We start from the raw sequence: 22,106 nt of genomic DNA, 5'->3' as shown, positions 1-22,106 counted from the left end.
GTTGCTGGTGGCATGCAGCTGTGGAGCTAGGGAGAGTCATTCAGTTTGCTTCCTTCTCCTGGGCTTGCACCATCTCTAGTGAAAATCTGCCTTGATTTGCATTCACAAATCCCACAGATCTCATCCTGCTAAGCTCAGCCCCATAGGCAAGGCAGCACAGCTCAGAACTGGGACCTTCAGCACCACCTCCTTGGAGCCTTTTGTAAGGGTCTCTGGTGGCACACTGCAGAGCTACAGGGAGCAGCTTGCATTTCTCCCAAGAGTCAACACCATGCCAGAAAAGGGCTCACTTGATCTGTTCCTCCAAGTCCTGCAAGGGAAAAAGGAGCATATAGCCTGGAGCCAGAAACTTCAAAATGCAGCTCCGTTGGGATCTCGGATGGCTTGGCTGCAGAACTACAGGGAGACGTGCAGCTTATTCCCCTCACGCAAGCCACCACCACCTCCAAAAGTAGACTGCCTTGATATATTTTCATAACCCTTTCTGATCCTATCCTGCTGGGTTCAATTTCACAAGTTGGAGAGGAGGCGCTACTCAGAGATGGGACATTCAGAGTGCATCTACCTCAGTACTGTAGTCTTGGGCTCAAGCAAGCATGACTGCAGTGCATGCAGTGCAATTTGCCCTGTGGTACAGCTGGTACCACCCCCATTAGAAGGTTTTCTTGACCTCTTTGCTTGAGACCCCATAACACTATCCTATTCTCCTGAGCTTGCTACTATAGAAGGGACAGCTGGCTGCAACCAGCCTGAACCTGTGGTGTGCTCCTCATGTGGGAGCTATAGTTAGAGACTCTAGTAGAGTCTGAATGATATGGCTCAGGAGTAGGGGTCACATTCTCCCCACTGAGTGTCTGGCCATGCAGCCTTAAAGTAAAGAGCCCACTAGCCCTATCCTCCCATTCTGGTCACCTTGCCCTGCTGAGCTTGGGTCCTGAGGGAGGGTCAGCAGGGAAGGCCAGCTTGGGCTCACTCAACAGCCTTTCTTCATAAGACTCTGGAGGAAGTCCAGGCAATCTCAAGGTGCGGGGAGTAGCTGACAGGTGGATGCCAACTTCAGAAAGCCTTGGACTTAGCTGATCTTCCCCCGGGTCAGAGCTCCAGGAAGCTGATTCTGGTATCTACCTGGCCCCTCCCACACACACCTAGTAAACATAGATACAAATAATAAACAGTGTGATAATTACAGACAGGAAGCCCAAGGCTAGTTACACACAACATTTTATAGTGATTTGTATCTGAACTCCACCCAAGTGATCCCAGAACCAACACAATAGCGATGGGCTTCAGACCACATCAGAGTGTGAGCCAACTAGCCACACAAACAGCGCACACAAAGGATTTCAGCAATCACCAGACCCTCTTGGGAATGACACCTAGGGGATCAGTCCCTGCACAGTGTCTCATACACAGTAATCCAAGTTTAACCTTATAGCCCACCTAGCCTGATGGGTCAACCCACACACAAAAGGGTCAACAGTAGTTAAGACCTAACTACAACAGAAGTTGAACATAGCCCACAAGAAATATTCCTGAAGCATGGAGATCAAGTGCTATGGAAGATTATGCCACTGAGCCCAACAAAACAGTTTCATCAGGAAACCATAATAACAAGTGTGGAGTTATAACAGACCTACCTAATACAGAAGGACAAAATGGGGAGACAAAGAAAAATGTCCCAAACAAAAGAATAAGAGAAATCCCCAGAAAAAAAGAATTAAATTAAATGGATGAAATGGAAGCAATTAAAATACAAGATGAATAGTTTAAAATAATGGTTATTATACGGAACTATGGGGAAGAATGGATTACCTCTGTTAGAATTTAAACAATGAGATAGTAACCATTGAAAAAGACATAGAAACTACAAAAATGAATCAAATGGATAATGCAATATCTAAAATGAAGAATATACTAGAAGAAATCAATGGTAGGTTAGATGAAGGAGAGGATCAAATCAGTGATTAGAGAGAAAGATAATAGTAAGTACCCAAGCAGAGAATAGAAGAGAAAACAGAATTTTTAAAAATGAGGAAAGTGTAAGAAACCTCTGGGACAACATCAAGCATAAAAACATCCAAATCATAGGAGTACCAGAAGGAGAAAACACTGAGCAAAGGATAGAGAACATGTTTGAAAAAATAATGGCAGAAAACTTCCCTAACCTGGTAAAAGAAAAGGTCACACAAGTTCAGGAAGCAGAGTCCCAATCAAGATGAGCCCAAAGAGACCCACACAAAGACACATCGTAGTTAAAAAGAAAAAAGTTAAAGACAAAGACAATTTTAAAGGAAGCAAGAGAGAGACAGTTACCTACAAGGGAATTCTCCTAAGGCTTTACCTTATTAGTCAATAGAAACATTTCAAGCCAAAAGGGATTGGTATGAAGTACTTAAAGTAACAAAAAGCAAGGACCTACAACCAAGACTAGGCTTTTCAGCAAGCCTATCATTTTAAATTGAAGGTGAAATAAAGAGGTTGGCAGGCCGCCCCAAAAAAAGGCTAATGGAGTTTTTTACCACCAAACCAGTGTTGCAAAAAATGTTATAGGGACTGCTTTAAGAAGAGGAAGAAATAGAGAAAGAGAATAGCATAGGCATAGCAATAAAGTGGCAAAAATAAGTACCTATCAATAATAACATTAAATGTAAATAGATAGAATGCTCCAATCAAAAGACACCAGGTAGCTGAATGGTTAAGAAAACATGACCCATACATATGCTGCCTACAAGAGACCCACCTCAGAACAAAACATTCATAGAGGCTGAAAACAAAGGGATAGAAAAAAATTCATGCTAATGGAAACAGAAAAAAACTAGAGTAGTAATACCTATAACTGACAAAATAGACTTCTAAATGAAGGTCATAACAAGAGACAAAGGTTACTACATAATACAAAAGGGATTGATCCAATAAAAAGATATAACCCCTATAAACATATGCACCAAAAACAGGAACAACTAAATATATAAACAAATACTTGGTGTACTTTAAGGGAGAATTCAATAACAATACAGTGATAGTAGGAGATTTTAATACCCCACTGTCATCAGCAGATACATTTTTCAGACCAAAAAGAAAAAACAATTGACAAGAAAACAGCAACCTTAAGTGACACATTAGATCAGATGGAGTTAATTGGTATTTACAGAACATTTCATCTGAGAGAAGCAGAATATACATTCTTCTCAAATGCACATAGAATAGTCTCAAAGATAGACCACACGTTAGGACACAAAATTAATCTTAATAAATTAAGAATATTGAAACCAAATTAACGCATCCTCTTGAATCACCATGGTATGAAACTAGAAATCAACTGTAATAATAAAACTCGAAACCATTCAAACACATGGAGGTTAAGTAGCATGTTGTTAAACAATCAATGGGTTAATAATGAGATAAAATCAAAGATAAATTATCTGGAAACAAATGAAAATGAACACACAACAACCCAAAACCTCTGGGACACAGAAAAAGCAGTCCTGAGAGGGAAGTTCATTGCATTACAGGCCCACCTCAAAAAGCAAGAAAAATCACAAACAATTTATATCTACACCTAAAAGAACTAGATAAAGAAAAACAAACAACCTGGCTAGAATAGCTCAGTGGATTAAGCGTGGGCTGTGAACCAAAGGGTTGCAGGTTTGATTCCCAGTCAGGACACATGCCTGGGTTGCTGGCCAGGTCCCCAGTGGGGGCCACATGAGAGGATAACACACATTGATGTTTCTCTCTCTCTTTCTCCCTCCCTTGCCCTCTCTAAAAATAAATAAATAAATAAACAAATAAATAAATAACTTTTTAAAAGTTATCTTCCTTAAAAAAAAAAAAGAAAAACAAAGCACAGAGAAAGGAGAAGGAAGGAAATAATAAAGACCAGAGCAGAAATAAATGATATAGAGACTAAAAAACAGTAAAAAATCAATGAAACCAGGAGCTGTTTATTTGAAAAAAATAAGATTGACAAACCTTTAATCAGACTCATCAAAAAAAGGGAGGACCCAAATAAATAAAATCTGAAATAAAAGGGGACAAGTAACAACTGATATCACAGAAATACAAAGTATTATAAGAAAATACTATGAACAACTATATGCCAACAATTTGGATAACCTGGGTGAAATGGGTAAACTCCTAGAAACATACAATCTTCCAAAAGAAAATCAGGAAGAAACAGAAAACCTGAATTTACTGATAACAAATAGTGAAATTGTAGCAGTAATCAAAAAACTCCTAGCAAATAAAGTCCTGAACAGGGCAGCCTCACGGGAGAATTTGACCAAACATTCAAAGAAGAACTAACGCCTACCCTTCTCAAACTACTTCAGAAAATTCAAGCCACAGGGAAGACTTTCAAGCTCCTTGTACAAGGCCAGCATTACTCTAATCCCAAAATCAGATAAGGGAGGTACAAAGAAAGAAAATTATAGGCCAGAGATGCTAAAAATCCTCAACAAAATATTAACAAGCCACTTTCTGCAATACATTAAGGAGATCATATAATGTTATCAAGTGGGATTTATTCCAGGGATGCAAGGTTGATACAATACTCGCAAATCAATAAGTGTAATGCATCACATTAACAAAATGTAAGATAAAAATTACATGATCATGTCAATAGCTGCAACATTTGATAAAGTCCAGCACTCATTTATAATAAAAAAAACTCTCAACAAAGTGGGAATAGAGGGATCATACCTCAACATAATAAAGGCCACACATTAAAAAACCTACAGCTAACATCATACTCAATGGGCAAAAACAGAAATGTGTTTTTTTACAATTAGGAACGAGACAGGGATGTCTGCTTTTACCATTTTATTCAACATAGTACTAGAAGTCCTAGCCACAGCAATCAGACAAGAAGGAATAAAAGACATGCAAATTGGAAAGGGAGAAGTAAAACTGTCAATTGCAGATGACATCATACTGTACATAGAAAACCCTGAAGAATCCATCAAAAAATTAGACCTAATAATGAATTTGGCAAAGTAGCAGGATACAAAATTAACATTCAGAAATCAGTGGCATTTTTATACACCAATAATGAGCTATAGGTAAGAAAACAATCTAATTTACTATAGCAGCAACAACAACAAAAAAATAAGATACCTAGGAATAAATATTACCAAGAAGGTGAAAGACATACACTCAGAAAGCTATAGAACATTGAATTAAAAAAATTGAGAAGATACAAACAAGTGGAAGTATATAACATGTTCATGGATTGGAAGAATTAACATCATTAAAATACCCAAAGCAATCTATAGATTCAACACAATTCTTATTAAAATACTTATGGTATATTTCATAGATCTAGAACAAATATTCCAAAAATTTACACAAGACAAAAAACAACCCCAAATAGGCTCAGCAATCTTGAGAAAGGAGAACAAAGTTGGAGGAATCACACTACTTGATATTAAACTAAACTACAAGCCATTGTAATCAAGTAGCTTGATACTGGCATAAGACCAGGCATATAGATTAATGGAACAGACCAGAGATCCCAGAAGTAAACCAATGCCTTTATGGTCAATTAATATTTGACAAAGGATGCAAAATGGTAAAATGGAATAAAGACAGTCTCTTCAGTAAATGGTGTTGGGAAAATTGTACAGGTATATGCAAAAAAAAATGAATCTAGATCACCAACTTACACCATACACAAGAATAAAGTCAAAATGGATAAAAGACTTAAATGTAAGTCATGAAACCATAAAAATACTAGAAGAAAACTTAGGCAGCAATATTTTTGATATGTTTTGTAACTATATTTTTGCTGATGTACCTTCTAGGGCAAGGGAAACAAAAGAAAAATAAACAAATAGGACTATGTCAAACTAAACAGCTTCTGCACAGCAAAAGAAGTCATCAACAAAATGAGAAAGGGGACCCACCATATGGCAGAACATATTTGCCAATGATACTTTGGATGAGGGATTAATTCCCAAAATATAGAAGAAATTCACTCAACTTAACATCAATCCCCCCACCCAAAGAAAAAACAAAACAACCAATCAGACCAATTAAAGAACAGGCAGAGGACCTATGCTTAGGAACTGGATAGTACTGAGTCAATATGGAAGAACTCCCCCTTTTTTATGGAGAAAGTGGAAGCTAGTACAGGCTACTCTGTCATCTTTGAATATGTTAGATGGAGGAAAGTGGCCCTTTATTCTGAGGAACATCAGTTATTTCATCAAGTTTGTGTCTTTGGCAGTGCTGGCAATGAAGTTTTATATACTACTGTAAACGATGACATTTTCAGGCTTGGCAGAAACTGCTGTGGCTGTTTGGGATCAAGCGATTTCCAGAGCACCACTAAACATTCGAGATGGGATTCTTTAAGTGGCAGAAAATAAAAATAAAATAACCTGCCTCAGCTATGGGAGTCATCCACATATTGTCCTTGCAAACAACAACAGAAGGAAAAGTCTTTACCTGAAGTCATAAAGCTTATAGCTATCTGGGCAGTGGGGCCACAAATCAGAGTTTGGTGCCCTGCCATGTCTCTACTAAGTAATTTGTCAAACAAACAAGTTGATTGAACTTGCCTGTGGGTCTTACCATTCTTTGGTGCCAACATCTGATGTGGAGGTAGGCTCTGGATCAACAGCTAACTAGCTGATTCCTTGAAGAGACACTGACTGCTTACAGAGTAAAGTAGTTGAGAATACAGCATGTGGCCAGATGTGCTCAACTGCAGTGGTGGACAGTGCCATTTATAGCTGGGGTTTATAGCTGGGTTACAAGGGAAATGGGCAGCTTGGACCTGGCAGTAGTGGAAACTAGTCAACTCTCTGTAGAGTAGCAGCTTCACAAGGCATTCATGTCCAGCGGGTTTCCTGTGGCTACCCACACATATTAGTATTAACAGAAGAAGGCCAAGTAGGTGCTTGGGGTACAAATTCTTATGGCAAGTTGGGCACTGGCAATAAAAGTAACCAGTCCTATTCTACTCCTGTCATGGAATAGAACAGAATGTTAGAACTTACAGTCTGCCACTCTGCCCACACATCTGCTTTTAAGACCCAGGGGGGATATGTGTATGTGTGGGGCCTGTGCCAGGCCAGTCAGTGATCTTGCCTCACCTCGCCCACATTTCCTGCAGGGACAATGTGTTTGCCTGCTTTGCCATTCCCACTGTCTCCTGGCACCTCCTTTGTATGGAACATGACTACCACCTCAGAGTGACTGAGTTGCTGAAGATGGAATTTGTAAACCCCAACATTGCAGACCTGAAATTTCTGGTGGATGGAAAGTACATTTATGCACAAGGTGTTGGAACAGTGAGAATGATATTTCATATCCTATTTACTGAGTCTTCCTAGAATAGCTGTACATGGACAGCATTAGCCTTGCTCCTGAGGAAGCAGTAGGATTGCTAGGATGTAGCTACATGTTATAGAGGAAGTTGTTTGAAAAAGCTCTGCTAACAATCTATCAAGCAAGAAATCTGTGAGGAGAATGCCATTGCTTTGCTCTCTGTTGCTGTGAAGTATATGACACTGAGGATTTGAAAAAAATCTGCTTTAGGTTTTGCAGAAACCATTTAAATATAGTAACGTGAACTTAAGCATTTGCAGAAATGGACCAAGATCTGAATAACTTTATCAGCAAAGCAAGCATAGTTGAAGCCTTTAAAAATTGTTCCTGCCCTGGATGGTGTGGCTCAGAATATTGAGCACTGGCCTGTGAACCAAAAGGTCGACAGTAAGATTCATAGTCAGGGCACATGCCTAGGTTGTGGGCCAGGTCCCCAGTTGAGGCTTGTGAGAGGCAACCAATCAATGTATCTCACACATGATGTTTCTCCCCCTTTCTTTCTCCCTCCCCACCCCTCTATCTAAAAGTACATTTAAAAAATCTTTAAAAATTAGTCTTATCTGCAGAAAAAAATATTTTAGCACTTCTACTTTCTCTGAAAAGCCAGTGAATAACTTCTCTTTAATAGTATTTATGATGAGTTATGCTTGGCTGAATACCTACAGTCAGTCAAAAGAGGGATGGTGGTCCTGGCTGCTGTGGCTCAGCAAATTGAGTGCCAGCCAGTGAACTGAAGGGTCGCAATTTCGATTCCCTGTTAGGGCACATACATGGGTTACAGGCCAGGTCCCCAGTGGGGGTTGCACAAGAGACAACCACACATTGATGTTTCTCTCCCTCTCTTTCTCCCATCCTACCCCTGTGCCTAAAAATAAATAAAACCTTTTTTTTTAAAAGAGGGATGGTGGTCATTCTTCCCCATATGTTGTAATCCAAAGTTGATATAAAAGGCATTAAATGCTTTGATCAGAAATGCTAATTGTTTCAAAATTCTGTTATATTTCCATATAAATACAGTCATGCAGCATAACAATGCTTTGGTCAGTGGTGGATCACATATACGTTGCTGGTGGTCCCTTAAGTTAATAAGCAAAAAGTTTTTATGCATTTTTTTTCTTTCACTGTTGGTTATTTTTTGTCTATTTCTCTTTCCTTTTTTATTATTTATTTATCATTTATTTTTTATTTAAGATTTTAATTTATTTATCTTTAGAGGGCAAGGGAAGGAGAGAGGGAGAGAAATATCAATGTATGGTTGCCTCTCGTGCGTCCCCTGCTGGGGACTGGCCTGCAACCCAGGCACGTGCCCTGGGAATTAAACCAGGATCCTTTGGTTCACAGGCCTGCACTCAATCCACTGAGCTACACCAGCCAGGGCTTTTTCTTTCTTTTTCTGTACAATGTTGGAAGGAAATCCAACTATATTGTTGAATACTGCGGGTTCTAGGTAGTTTAAAATACATAAGGAGGCTCAGCCCATCATGCTCTCCACCCATCCTGCAGCCACCCAGGCAAAGCTACAGACCTGAGTTGGTGTCAGAGTGAAGGGAGCTAGTTGGTGAGGAGAGTGTGGAAATTAGACTGCCCCCCCACACCCTTTCTGATGCCCATCCCTGCTCACACTCATTTTCCTTCCTTCAGTTTATCTTTCTCTTTTCTCCAGCCCTGTTCCTCCCTCTCTGGCTTGCTTTCTCTCTCTGTCTTCTTCCTCTCTCATTTTCTCTTTCCTCCTCCTCTCCAGTTATTTCCTCCTCTCTGTTTAGTTATTTTTTTTTCATCTCACACTTTGTCTCTCTGGGTTGCTTTCAATCTCTTCTCTCCCTCTCTCCCCACTTCCCCTCTTGAAGTCTACTCTGCCTCCCATGGTACAACCCTTCAACAGCATACACACACACATGCACCAACTTTATCTTTTATGTTTAGATACACAAATATTTATTACTGTTTTACAACTTTCTACAGTAACATGATGCACTACTGGCTTATGTCCTTAGAACAATAGGCTACACCATATAGCCTACGTATATAATAGATTACATAATCTAGGTTTGTGTAAGTACACCCTGTGGTGTTGACACAATGATAAAATCACCTAATAACACATTTCCCAGAACATATCCTCATCATTAAATGTCATATGACTACAATACATTAAGAACTAAAGAAGTATGCTGTGGCTGGCATGGCTCAGTGGATTAAGCACTGTCCTGAGAACAAGGGGGTTGCCAATTCAATTCCCAGTCAGGGCACATGCCTGGGTTGTAGGCCAGATCCCCATTTGGGGACATGTGTGAGAGGACCACACATTGATGTTTCTCTCTCTCTCTTTCTCTCCCTTTCCCTCTCTTTAAAAATAAGTAAATACAATCTTTAAAAAACAGAACCAAAGAAGTATAACTATGTGTAGCAGCAGGTAAAACATCACTCCTTCTTACTTCATTGACCAATTTTATTCGTGTTCCTGTTGAAGCTGAGTTACTGTTATGTTTCCCTTATCAGTTTGATCTTCAAAAAGAATAAGATGGAGCTCTGATCAGATTTTATTAAAAAAAGAAGCAGATAGACAAAAACCAAGTGGAAAAGGATAAATAACTGAGCACAAAAATGAGATTCAAATTGTAAAATAACTTTATAATAAATATACATCAATATTTGAATGTCCACAAAAATAAATAAATTTCTGAAAAAAATGCAAAATTCTAATGATGAAAGAAGAAATAGAAAATTATAATAGGCCCATAAACATTAAATATATTGAAGTGGCAATTAAACACTTCTAAAAAAGCACAGACCCAGACAACTGTACAGATGCATTATGCCAAATTTTCAAATGATACACAATCTAATCATATACTGTTTATTTCAGAAAATGGAAAGTGAGCAAAAGCTATCAAGTTTATTTTATAAGACTAATGTGACTGTAAATCCAAAAACTGGTTAAGGATATTATTTTTAATGAGTCATTTTAGGCCAGTGTTACATTTGAACATATATTTGAATATCCTATATAAAATATTAGCTGCCCGAATCCAACAGTGAATTTAAAAAATAATTACTCAATGAAAAATCGAGTAATTTTTTCTTTTTATTTCTTTCTCTAGAAACATTTCTTTTTATTTAAGGAGAAATGAGAACTATCTACTACTATGGCTACCCTTTAAAATTACACCAGAGATGCTGGAAAATGCTATTAGAAGAGGAAAAGAAATAAGCATCAGAAGTAAAGGATGGGGAGTACAAAGATAAGCTGTTGTTTTGTGAAACATAATATGATCAAAAGTGAAAAATCAACAATGATCAAAAAAGCAATATGATCACCAATGAATTAACACAACATGGTGGGTGTACCTTATTTTATCAATTGGTCCCCTACAAATGGGCATTAGAAAATGCCTTTTGATATTCAAATCATGCCATAATAAATAACCCTGCTTACATGTTGTTATGTATTTGTGGAGGTAAGTTTTCAGGGTAAATTCCTAGGAGTGGTATTGCTAAATAAAGGGTAAATGTATAAGTTATTTTGTTAGCCAAGTCACTCCAAATGGTTGCACCATTTTATACTCCCACTAACAACATGAAAGGGTGCCTGTTTCTTCACAGTCTCATTAACAAAGTATGCTGTCAAACACTCAGGTGTATAGCAATCTGATAGATGAGAAGTGGTATCAATATATTCTTGTAGTTTTCAGTTCCATTCCCTAATGAGCAAGGTTGAAGATCTTTTTGTACTTATAGGTTAGTTTGTCCTTTTTTAAAAGATTTTATTTATTTATTTTTAGAAAGGGAAAGGAAAGGAGAAACAGAGGGAGAGAAACATCAATGTGTGATTGCCATTCTCATGCCACCTACCAGAGACCTGGCCAGCAACATCCAGGCATGTGCCCTAGACTAGCAATCAAACAGGTGACCCTTTGGCTCACAGGACATCACTCAATCCACTGAGCCTCACCAGCCAGGGCTAGCGGTTTATCTTTTTGTGTGTGTGCTCTCTTTATTTACCCATTTTTCTATTGAAGTTTTGCCTCTCTCTGTTTTTAAAGACTAGCTTTGTTTTTTACATTTAGGGAAAAAATGAAACAACCCAAATATACACAAACTTGGGAATGGGTTAATTAACTTTTTCTATACAATGGAATACTGTACAACTATAAAGTTCAAGGTTGGCTATTACTGCATTGATGAAAAGATCTCATACCTATACTATTAAATTTTTTAAAAAGGGACAGTCCCTAGATGGCAGGGGAGTAAGTGGAAGGTAGACTAAACTCCTCCCAGGCCCAAACTGTAATTACAATAAAATTATAGAAAAATCTTCCTGAACAACCAGCTGAACAGTAGCTGGAGAGAATCCTTAGAACCATGGACAGACAGAAGAAACCACATCACCACAACAAGACTGGTAGGAAGTGCAGAGGAGGCGCAAGAGGGCTGGCTGGGTCCCACAAATGGCAGCTGAAGTTCCAGAGGGATATTGAGGTGGCTAGTGGTTTTCCCCTAAAAAGTGTGGGGTCTGTGAAAAGCAGCAGGATTTCTGTCTGCCGGGGAGATGTGGCTGGAGATGCAGAGAGCCTCATGAAGGGCCAATGCACAAAATTTTATTTGCAGCCACTTACCATGCACTCTGGCAGAGAGAGGACAGAGTGGGCTAGGGATGGTTGAAGAGAGTCTGGGGTTGGTGGCTCTGAGAGGAGATAACTGAAACAACCGCCAAGAGGATCCCTATGCTGAGTCATCCCCCATACAGCAGAAGCCATCTTTCTCAGGCAGAGCACTCCCTTCCAAATTTCAATAGCTGGAGGGGAAGCAGTAGCTTCACCTACAGGAGTTACTCAATCACACAATGGAGATAAAGCCAGGCTGCTGATTATATTCTGATGCTATATCATTGATTAGTTTAACAACCAAGGCAAATTCAGCTGCCCATCCCCAGGACCCGGTGTGGATAAAAACTGGCCTCACTACACAGTCTGGTTCTCTCTGCACATTAACAGGCCCAGAAGAGGTGGCCACATGCTATAGATTGCGGATAGATCCAAACAGGTTAACAAAGGCCAGTCACAAGCAACATCTGACAAAAGTGTACACCAAAGTCTTTGCAGATCTACCTAATACATAGAAGCAAATACAAAGAAGCTACCAAAATGGGAAGCAAAAAGAAACACATCCCAAATAAAGGAACAAGAGAATTCTCCAGAGGAAGAAGAAGAAGAAAGGGAGGAAACAATTTATCAGACAGTTTAGAGTAATGATTATAAGGATACTCAACAGCATGAAAAAGATAAAGTAACCAAAAAAAAAAAGGATGAGTCAGAAGTAAAGAATGCAGTATCTGAAATAAATAATACACTGGACAGAATAAACAGTACATTAGATGAAATAGAGGATTAAATTAGTGACTTGGAAGACAAGGTAGAAAAAATACCCAGATGGAGCAGCAAAAAGAAAAGAGAATTAAAAAAAATAGAGATCTTAAGAAACATTTTGAACAACATGATGTGGAACAACATATGCATAATGGGAATAACAGAGGAGAAAGAGAGTGAGCAAAGTATTCAGAAATTATTTGAAGAAATAATGACTGAAAACTTCTCTAATCTGGTGAAGGAAAAAGACACACAAGTTCAGGAAGCTCAGGGTCCCAAACAAGTTGAACCCAAAGAGGCCTACACTGACACACATCACAGTTACAATGTCAAGGCTTAAAGGCAAGGAGAGAATCCTAAAAGTCACAGGAGCAAAGCAGGTAGTTATATAAAAGGGAACATCAATGAGACTGTCATCTGATTACTCAACAGAACATTTCAGGTTAGAAGGGAGTGGTGTGAAATATTCAAGGTGATGAAAAGCAAGGATTTACAACCAAAGCTACTTTAACCAGTGAAGATATTATTTAAAATTGAAAGAGAAATAAGGAGATTCCCAGACCAAAAAAAAAAAAAAAAAAAAGCTAAAGGGGTTTCGTAACACCAAACCAGTACTGCATCAAATATTAAAGGGTTTGCTTTAAGAAGAAAAAGAAAAAGAGAAAGAAAAAAAAGAGGAAAACAGTCTAACAGTAAAATGGCACTACATATGTATCTACTCTATCTATAATAACCACTTTAAATGTAAATGTCTTAAATGCTCCAACCAAAAGACATAGGGTTCCTGAATGTATAAGAAAACAAAATCCATATATATATATTGCCTCCAAGAGACATATCTCAGATTCAAAGATACACACAGACTAAAACTAAAGGAATGGAAAAATATACATCATGTAAATGGAAAAGAAAAGGGGAAGGGACAAGTCAAGGAACCCTTATAAAGGACCCATGGACAAAGACAATGGGAGGGAGGATTGAATGTGGGGGATGGATAGAGCATGAGAGAGTAATGAGAGAAAATGGGGACAAGTATAATTGAACAACATGAAAAAAAGCTAAAGTAGCAGAAAATCAAAAAGGAGACAGTGGCCTTAAATGACATACTAGATCAAACAAATCTAATTGAGATCTTCAGAGAATTTTCCCCTAAAGCAGCAGAATATACATACTCTTCAAATGCATATGGAACATTTTCTAGGATAGATCACATATTAGAACACAAAACAAGTCTCAATAAATTTAAGAAGATTGAAATTATATCAAGTATCTTCTCTGACCACAATAATGTGCTATGAAACTAGAAATCAATCATAAGAAGAATGCTGAAAAACACACAAAGACATGAAAGCTAAATAATATGTTATTAAACAATGCCTGGATCAACAATGAGATTAAGGAAACAATAAAAAGATACTTTGAAACAAATGAAAATGAGGATACAACAATGCAAAATCGGTGGGACACTAGGAAAGCAATCCTGAGAGGGAAATTCATAGCATTATAGGCCTATCTCAAAAAACAAGAAAAAGCTCACATTAAGAACCTAACTTGATGTTAGATTCTAAAGGAGCTTGATCTAAAGGAACTTGAAAAAGAACAACAGACAAAGCCCATTATTTCCTTCCTAGAAGGAAGGAAATAGTGAAGATCAGAGCAGAAATAAATAAACTAAGAGCCTAAAAAAAGATGCAAATCATCAATGAATCCAAGACATGTTTCTTTGAAAAGATAAACAAGACTGACAAAATTTTAACCAAGAAAATAAAGAAGAAAGACACAAATAAATAAAATACAGAAATGAAAGAGGAGAAATAACAAATGACACTAAATTAAAAAAGAGGATTGTAAGAAAATATTATGAACAACTATATGCCAATAAGCTGGACAACAATGGATAAATTTCTAGAAACACACACTCTCCCAAAATAAAATCAGGACATATCAGAGAATCTGAATAGACAGATTACACCTAGTGAAATTGAAGCAGTAATCAAACACTCCCAACAAACAAAAGCCCTGGATCAGATGGCTTCACAGGTGAATTTTACCAAACATTCTGAATAGAACTAACACCATTCCTTCTCAAACTATTCCATAAAATTCAAGAGAAGGAAAGGCTATGAAACTCATTTTATGATGTCAGCATTTTCCTAATTCTAAAACTAGATAAAGACACTACAAAAAAATTATATGTCAATACCTCTGATGAGCATAGATGCTAAAATTTTCAACAAAATAGTAGTGTGCCAAATAGATACATGCACCAAAAAGATCATAAACTGTGGGGGCAACTTTACCCTCAAGTCTTCCTGTCCGCCAAGGATGAAAGTAAAAATTACCAAGACATGATCTGCTTGGAGAGAAGAGGTGACCAGTTTATCAGAGGAAAAATGCCAGGAGCCCCTTCCTCCAGGGCTTTTATTGGGTTGCAATACACAGGAATACTGGGTAGCAAGGATCAAATAGTAGATAATATTTCAAAGAAATCTGAAGGCTTAGTCTGAGTCAGTGTCTGTCAGGAAAGGAGACTGCAGAAACTTTGGAAGACATACTCATTTCCTGCTCAGACCCTTAACATATGAATGAAAACACTCTTAGCAAAGCAGGTTTCACAGGATTTTTAGGAATTATTTCTTATGCCTGATTTCCCCAGATACTGCTCTAGCAAGGCAAGGAGCTGCACCCCTCCCCATCAGGTTTTCAGGCTTAAGTGGATTAGAGCCAGGAAGTGCTTCTCCCAGAGGACATGGGGACTTGGGCTATGTCAGAATAGCCAGGGGGTGAGGGTCCATCACTCCCTCTTTGTTGCAGCCCCCCGAGTCCTTCCATGATGGCCTCCCAAGTGATCATGTCTGGCTTAGTTTGCCCCTCACTGTGAGGAGTCTTACCTGTCTCTGACTACCTACCATGCTTTGGGAGCCAGGGAGTAAGCTGAGGCAGTGTTTGCTGCCAGAGACAAGCTTTTGTCTCCTGTGACTTGCATTCTGGAGGTCGCTCACTCATCCTTAGCCATGGGGGGTAGTTACAATTCCTGAAACCAGGCAGAGTGGTTCCCAACAATAAACCATGATCAAGTGGGATTTATTCTGGGAATGCAAGTTTGGTACACCACTCACGAATCAATAAATGTGACCCACCATATAAAAAACATGATGGATAAAAACCTCATGATCATATCAATAGATGCAGAAAAAGCATCTGGTAAAAAGCCACTGTCAGCATCATACTCAATGGGAATAACTACAAGCATTTCCTTTAAGATCAGAAATAAGACAGGGATGTCCACTTCTCTCTTATTCTGCATAGTACTAGTTGAATAAATCCTAGTCACAGCAATCAAACAAGAAGAAAAAATAAAAGGTGTTCAAATTGGAAAGGAAGAAATAAAACTGTCTTTATTTGCAGATGACATGATACTATACATAGAGAATCCCAAAGATTCCACTAAGAAATGACTAGAACTGATAAATCAATTTAGCGAAGTAGCAGGATACAAAATTAATATCCAGATATCAGTTGCACTTTTAATATGCCAAAATAAACTAACAGAAAGTAAAATTAAAAAAACAATCCCATTTGCAATTGCTTCAAGAGGAATAAAATACCTAGGAATAAACCTAATGAAGGATGTAAAAAACCTTTATTCAGAAAATTATAAGACATCAAAGAAAGAAATTGAAGAAGATACATATAAGTGGAAACACATACTGAGCTCATGAATTGGAAGAAGCAACATTGTTAAAATATCCATACTACCCAAAGCAATCTACAGATTCAACACAATTTCTATCAAGATTCCAATGACATATTTCAAAGAACTAGAACAATATTTCAAAAATTTATATGGAACCACAAAAGGCCCCACATATTAACAGCAGTCCTGAGAAAGAAGGACAAAGTTGGAGGAATCATACTATCTAATATCAAACTATACTATTGGCCATAGTAAACAAAACAGCCTGGTGCTGTCATAAAAACAGACAGATAGATCAATGCAACAGAGTAAAGAGCCCAGAAATAAACTCACGGCTTTATAGTCAATTAGTATTCAACAGAGGAAGCAAGCACATACAATGACCTAAAGATAGTTTACTCAATAAATGGTGTTAGGAAAATTGGACAGATACATGCAGAATAATGAAGTTAGACCAACTTTTACAACTACACACAAGAATAAATTCAAAATGGATAAAAGACTTAAATGTTAGACCCCAAACCATAAAAATCCTAGAAGAAAACGTAGGCAGCAAAATCTTGGACATAGCTTTTAGCAATATTTTAGGTTTGTCCTGAAAAACTCCAACCTTTGTTAATGTAACAAGAATGGTTTGCATGCCTTCAATGTAACCTGGCAGCCAAGAAGAGTGGACTGGAATCTGTATGTTGAACAATGATGACTTCACTGTACTAGTCAGCGGGGGTGGTAGATGCTGTTGAGTGAGCATGTGTACTCTGTGGCCATTGCATTCAAAATGACTGAGCAAGTTGAGAAACAAATATGCATGAAATTTTGTGTTAAGCTTAAACATTCCTCTACAGAAACTATTTGGATAATTCAGAAGGCTGCAGCTATAGGCAACTAGTGATTGACATCTTCATCGCAACAATGTACTGACTTATAGGTCACATCTTATGCAGAGTTTTGGTGAAACATCAAATCACCAGCCCCCTAAAGCCCAGATTTGGCACACTGTGAATTCTGGCTTTTCCCAAAACTAGTATCACATTTGAAAGGGAAGAGATTTCAGACTTTCAGTGAAATTCAGGAAAACATGATGGGGCAGCTGATGGCAATTGGGAGAACTGTGTAAGGTCCCACGGTACCTAATTTAAAGGGAACTGAGACATCACTATCCTATGTACAATGTTCCTTGTATCTTGTTCACTGAATGTCTCTATGTCTCATATTACATGGCTAGATCATTTCTTGGCAGACTTCATGTTTCCCCGGGCTAGAAAGGCAAAAGAAAAAAACTAAACAAAGGGACTACATAAAATTAAAAATTGTGCACAGCAAAGGAGAACATCAAAAGAAAATAAATAAATAAACACAACCCACAAAATGAAAGAACATAGTTCACAGATAAATCTTTTTTAAAAGATTTTATTTAGTTAGTTTTAGAGAGGGGGAGGGGAGGAAGAAAGAGAGGGATAGAAACATCACTGTGTGGTTGCCTCTTGCATGCCTCCTACTGGGGACCTGGTCAGCAACCAAGGCATGTGCCTTAACTGGGAATTGAATCAGTGACCCTTTGGTTCACAGGTCAGCACTCTATCTCTGAGCCACACCAGCCAGGGATCACCAATAAATCTTTTAAGGGCTTAATATCTAAAATTTATAATGAACTTACAAAATTTCACACCAACCCCCCCCCAAATATCTGAGTTAAAAAGTGGGCAAAGGACCTGAATAAGCACTTCTTTAAAGAGGATGTACAGACGGCCAATAGACATATGAAAAAATGCTCAACATCACTAATCATTAGAGAAATGCTAATTAAAACCACAATGAGATATCATTTCATACCTGTCAGAATGGCTATCATCAATAAGTCAACAAACAAGTTCCAGTAAGGAGTTGGAGAAAGGGGTATCCTTTCACTGTTGGTGCAGATTGGTGTAGTCACTGTGGAAAGTAGTGTGGAGATACCTCAAAAATTACAAATATATCTGCCTTTTTACCCAGTAAATCCCACTTCCTGGCATATATTTAAAACAACATAAAAAGAATGTGTATTTAGCTTCTTTGGGATGAAGGGCTCTGTATATATCAGTTAGGTCCATTTCATCAAGGGTGTTGTTTAATGCTGCAATGTCTTTGTTGATATTTTGTTTGGAAGATCTGTCCATTTTTGATAGTGGGGTGTTAAAATCCCCCACTATAATTGTGTTGCTGTCTATATCTTTCTTGAATTCCTCTAGGATTTTCTTTACATATTTTGGTGCTCCTCTGTTGGGTGCATATATATTTACAATGTTAATGTCTTCTTGGTGGATTCTTCCCTTGAGTATTATGAAGTGATGTAAAGTGATGGGTCTCTCTTTATGGCCCTTTTTTTGATGTCTATTTTGTCTGATATGAGAATTGCTACCCCAGCTTTTTTTTTTCTTGTCCGTTTGCTTGGAAAATTTGTTTCCAGCTTTTCACTTTTAGATGGTCTTTTGTCCTGAGGTGGGTCTCTTGTAGGCAGCATATGTGTGGGTCATGCTTTCTTATCCATTCAGCTATTCTGTGTCTTTTGATTGGAGCATTTAATCCATTTACGTTTAAGGTTATTATTGATAGGTACTTATTCATTGCCATTTTTGTACCTGTGTTCCTCTCTGTCTGTCTCTTTTCCTTCCTTTCCTTAAAGCAGTCCTTTTAGTATTTCTTGTAGGACTAGTTTGGTGGAGGCATATTCTTTTAGACTTCTTTAGTCTTGGAAGCTCTTTATTTGGCCTTCTATCTTGATTGAGAGCCTTGCTGGGTAAAGTAGCCTTGGTTGAAGGCCTCTGGTTTTCATTGCATGGAATATTTCTTGCCATTGTCTACTTGCTTGGAGTGTGTCCATTGAGAAGTCAGTAGCTAACCTTATTGGAGCTTTCTTGTATGTTACTTCTTTTTTCTCCCTTGCTGCCTTTAAGATTCTGTCTTTGTCTTGGAATTTTACCATTTTAATGATGATGTGTCTTGAAGTGGGCCTCCTTGGGTTCCTCTTGATTGGGACTCTGTGTGATTCCTGGATTTGTGTGACTTTTTCTCTCATCAAATTAGGGAAATTTTCTCTCATTACTCCTATCAGAGAGATACAAATTAAAACCACAATGAGATACCACTTTACATCAGTCAGGATGGCTATCATAAACAAAGCAACAAACAACAAATGTTGGAGAGGATGTGGGGAAAAGGGGTCCTTAGTTCACTGTTGGCGGGATTGAAGACTGGGACAACCATTATGGAAAACAGTATGGAATTTTCTCAGAAAAATAAAAATTGACCTGCCTTTTGACCCAGCAATTCCACTGCTAGGATTATATCCTAAAAATCCTAAAACATCAATATCAAGGAACCTATGCACCACAATGTTCAGAGCAGCACAATTTACAATAGCCAAGAGCTGGAAGCAACCTAGGTACCCATCAGTAAATGAATGGATCAAAAAATTGTGGTACATATACACAATGGAATTCTATGCAGCAGAGAGAAAGAAGGAGCTACTACCCTTTGCAACAACATGGATGGAACTGGAAAGCATTATGCTGAGTGAAATAGGCCAGGTGTTGAAAGACAAATACCATATGATCTCACCTTTAACAGGAAGCTAAACAACAAAACAAACAAGCAAGCAGAATAAAAACAAAGACACAGAAATAGAGAACAAGGGGCCAGTGACCAGAGGGGAGAGGGAAGGGAATTTAAGGAGAAAAAAGGGGAGGGATTTGGAGGAACAAGTATGAAGGACACAGGGATGAGTACTAGGGGGGAGGAAATGGGAGGCAGGAGGGGAGCACGGGGTAGGGGGGCTGGGATGGGAGAAATAGACAGAAAACTGTACTTGAAAAATAACTAAATAAAATTTAAAACAACAATAACAACAACAATATAAGCACCCCTATGTTCATTGTAGCATTATTTACAATCACCAAGACATGGAAGCAGCCCAAGTGTCCATCAGTAGGTGAGTGGATAAAACAACTATGGGGCATTTACACAAGGGAATACTACTTAGCTAGAAAGATTAAAAAAAATTGCCCATTGTGATACTTTGAATAGACCTGGAGAACATGATATTAAGTGAAAAAGCCAGTCACAGAAGGAAAAATACCATATGATTTCACTCATATGTGGAATCTAATGAACAAACTGAACTAACAAGCAAAATAAAGTCAGACTCATAGATAGGCAGAAGATGACAGCTAAGAGGGAGATGCTAAGGTATATAAGAACTGAGCAAAAAGAAGAAAGGACTCATTGACATTGATAACTGTGTGGTGATTGCAGGAGGGTGTATAAGGGGACTAAATGGTAATGGAAAAAATACAATAAACAATTACAAATGAATAAATAAAGCAATGTTTAGAATAATTTGAATACTATTACCCCCTTTATGAAAAAATATGGTCATATGTGGGGGCGACTTTTCCCCCAGGTCCCACCCCGTCTGCCATGGATAAAAGTAAGTAAGAGGTGACATGATTTTTGGGGGGAGGAGAGGTGGCCAGTTTCTTTGAGGAAAACAGACTTGAGCAGTGGGCAGTTTCTCAGGGGAAAAAGGGCATTGAGCCCCTTCCTCTAAGGGCTTTTATTGGGTTGTAATACACAGGAATCCAGGACGGCAAGGATCAAACAGTAGATAATATTTCAAAGAAATCTGAGGGCTTAGTTAGTTTGAGTCAGTGTCTGTCAGGAAAGGGGACTGCAGAAACTTTGGAAGACATACTCATTTCCTGCTCAGACCCTTAACATATGAATGAAAGCACTCTTAGCAAAGTAGGTTTCACAGGATTTTTAGGAATTATTTCTTATGCCTGATTTCCCCAGATACTGCTCTAGCAGGGCAAGGAGCTGCACCCCTCCTTATTCAGGCTTAAGTGGATTAGAGCCAGGATGCACTTCTCCCAGAGGACCTAGGGACTCAGGCTCACATAGCCAGGAAACATGAGTCCATTGCTCCCTCTTTGTTGCAGCACGCCCCCACCGAGTCCTTCCATGATGGCCTCCCAGGTGGTCGAGTCTGGCTTAGGTTGCTCCCTGATGTGAGGAGACTTACCCATCATGGACTTCCGACCATGCTTCTGGGCAGGGAGGAAACTGAGGCAGCATTTGCTACCAGAGACAAGCCTTGTCTCCTGTGGCTCACATTGTAGAGGTCGCTCACTCATTCCTAGTCACAGGGGGTATAGTTACAATTCCTGAAACCAGGCAGAGCGGTCCACAACAGTCATACATAAGGTCATACATGAGGAACTGTTATATTTTCTACTGGGAAGTTTGTTGAATGGTGAGGGTGAATATAATGTTGTTTCATTTTACAGGCTTCAACACTATACAGTTGAGTTTGAACATCAAAATCTCAATCCAAAACCTCAATACATAGGGTATACAAGTTTTAAGAAACTTTTTTCAGACTCTAAGCCCCTAGCCCTTTGTCAATGGTAAATTCAGCTTCAGGTGTTATTTGCACTACTCCTTTCTTCCACAGAACAAATGTCTGCAGACTAACACAGTATCAAAATATTCTTCAATGAATAAAGACTACCAAAGATGAAGAAAATACATATCTGAGTCTATTAACCTACCAGGTAAGGGAACCAGTGAAGAAACTCACTGAGTAGTTTCCTGAGGAGAAAACAATGTTTTTGTTGTTTTTTTTTAAGAGGACTAAAAAGGTGGTTATGCTAAGCATTGGATACCAGCACTCT

General features: G+C 38.4%; 1 pseudogene; it reads left to right on the top strand.

The window, feature by feature from the left end:
- The first annotated feature begins 271 nt into the window (after window positions 1-271).
- LOC128627621 (RCC1 and BTB domain-containing protein 2-like) lies at window positions 272-9,865 on the top strand (annotated as a pseudogene).
- Window positions 9,866-22,106: the final 12,241 nt, after the last annotated feature.

The sequence above is a fragment of the Artibeus jamaicensis genome, unplaced genomic scaffold (genome assembly GCF_021234435.1).
Source record: "Artibeus jamaicensis isolate MK-2021 breed Jamaican fruit bat unplaced genomic scaffold, CSHL_Jam_final contig_463, whole genome shotgun sequence".
Taxonomy (NCBI): domain Eukaryota; kingdom Metazoa; phylum Chordata; class Mammalia; order Chiroptera; family Phyllostomidae; genus Artibeus; species Artibeus jamaicensis.
Note: the sequence above shows the minus strand (reverse complement) of the source record. Positions and strands in the feature narration are given on the sequence as shown.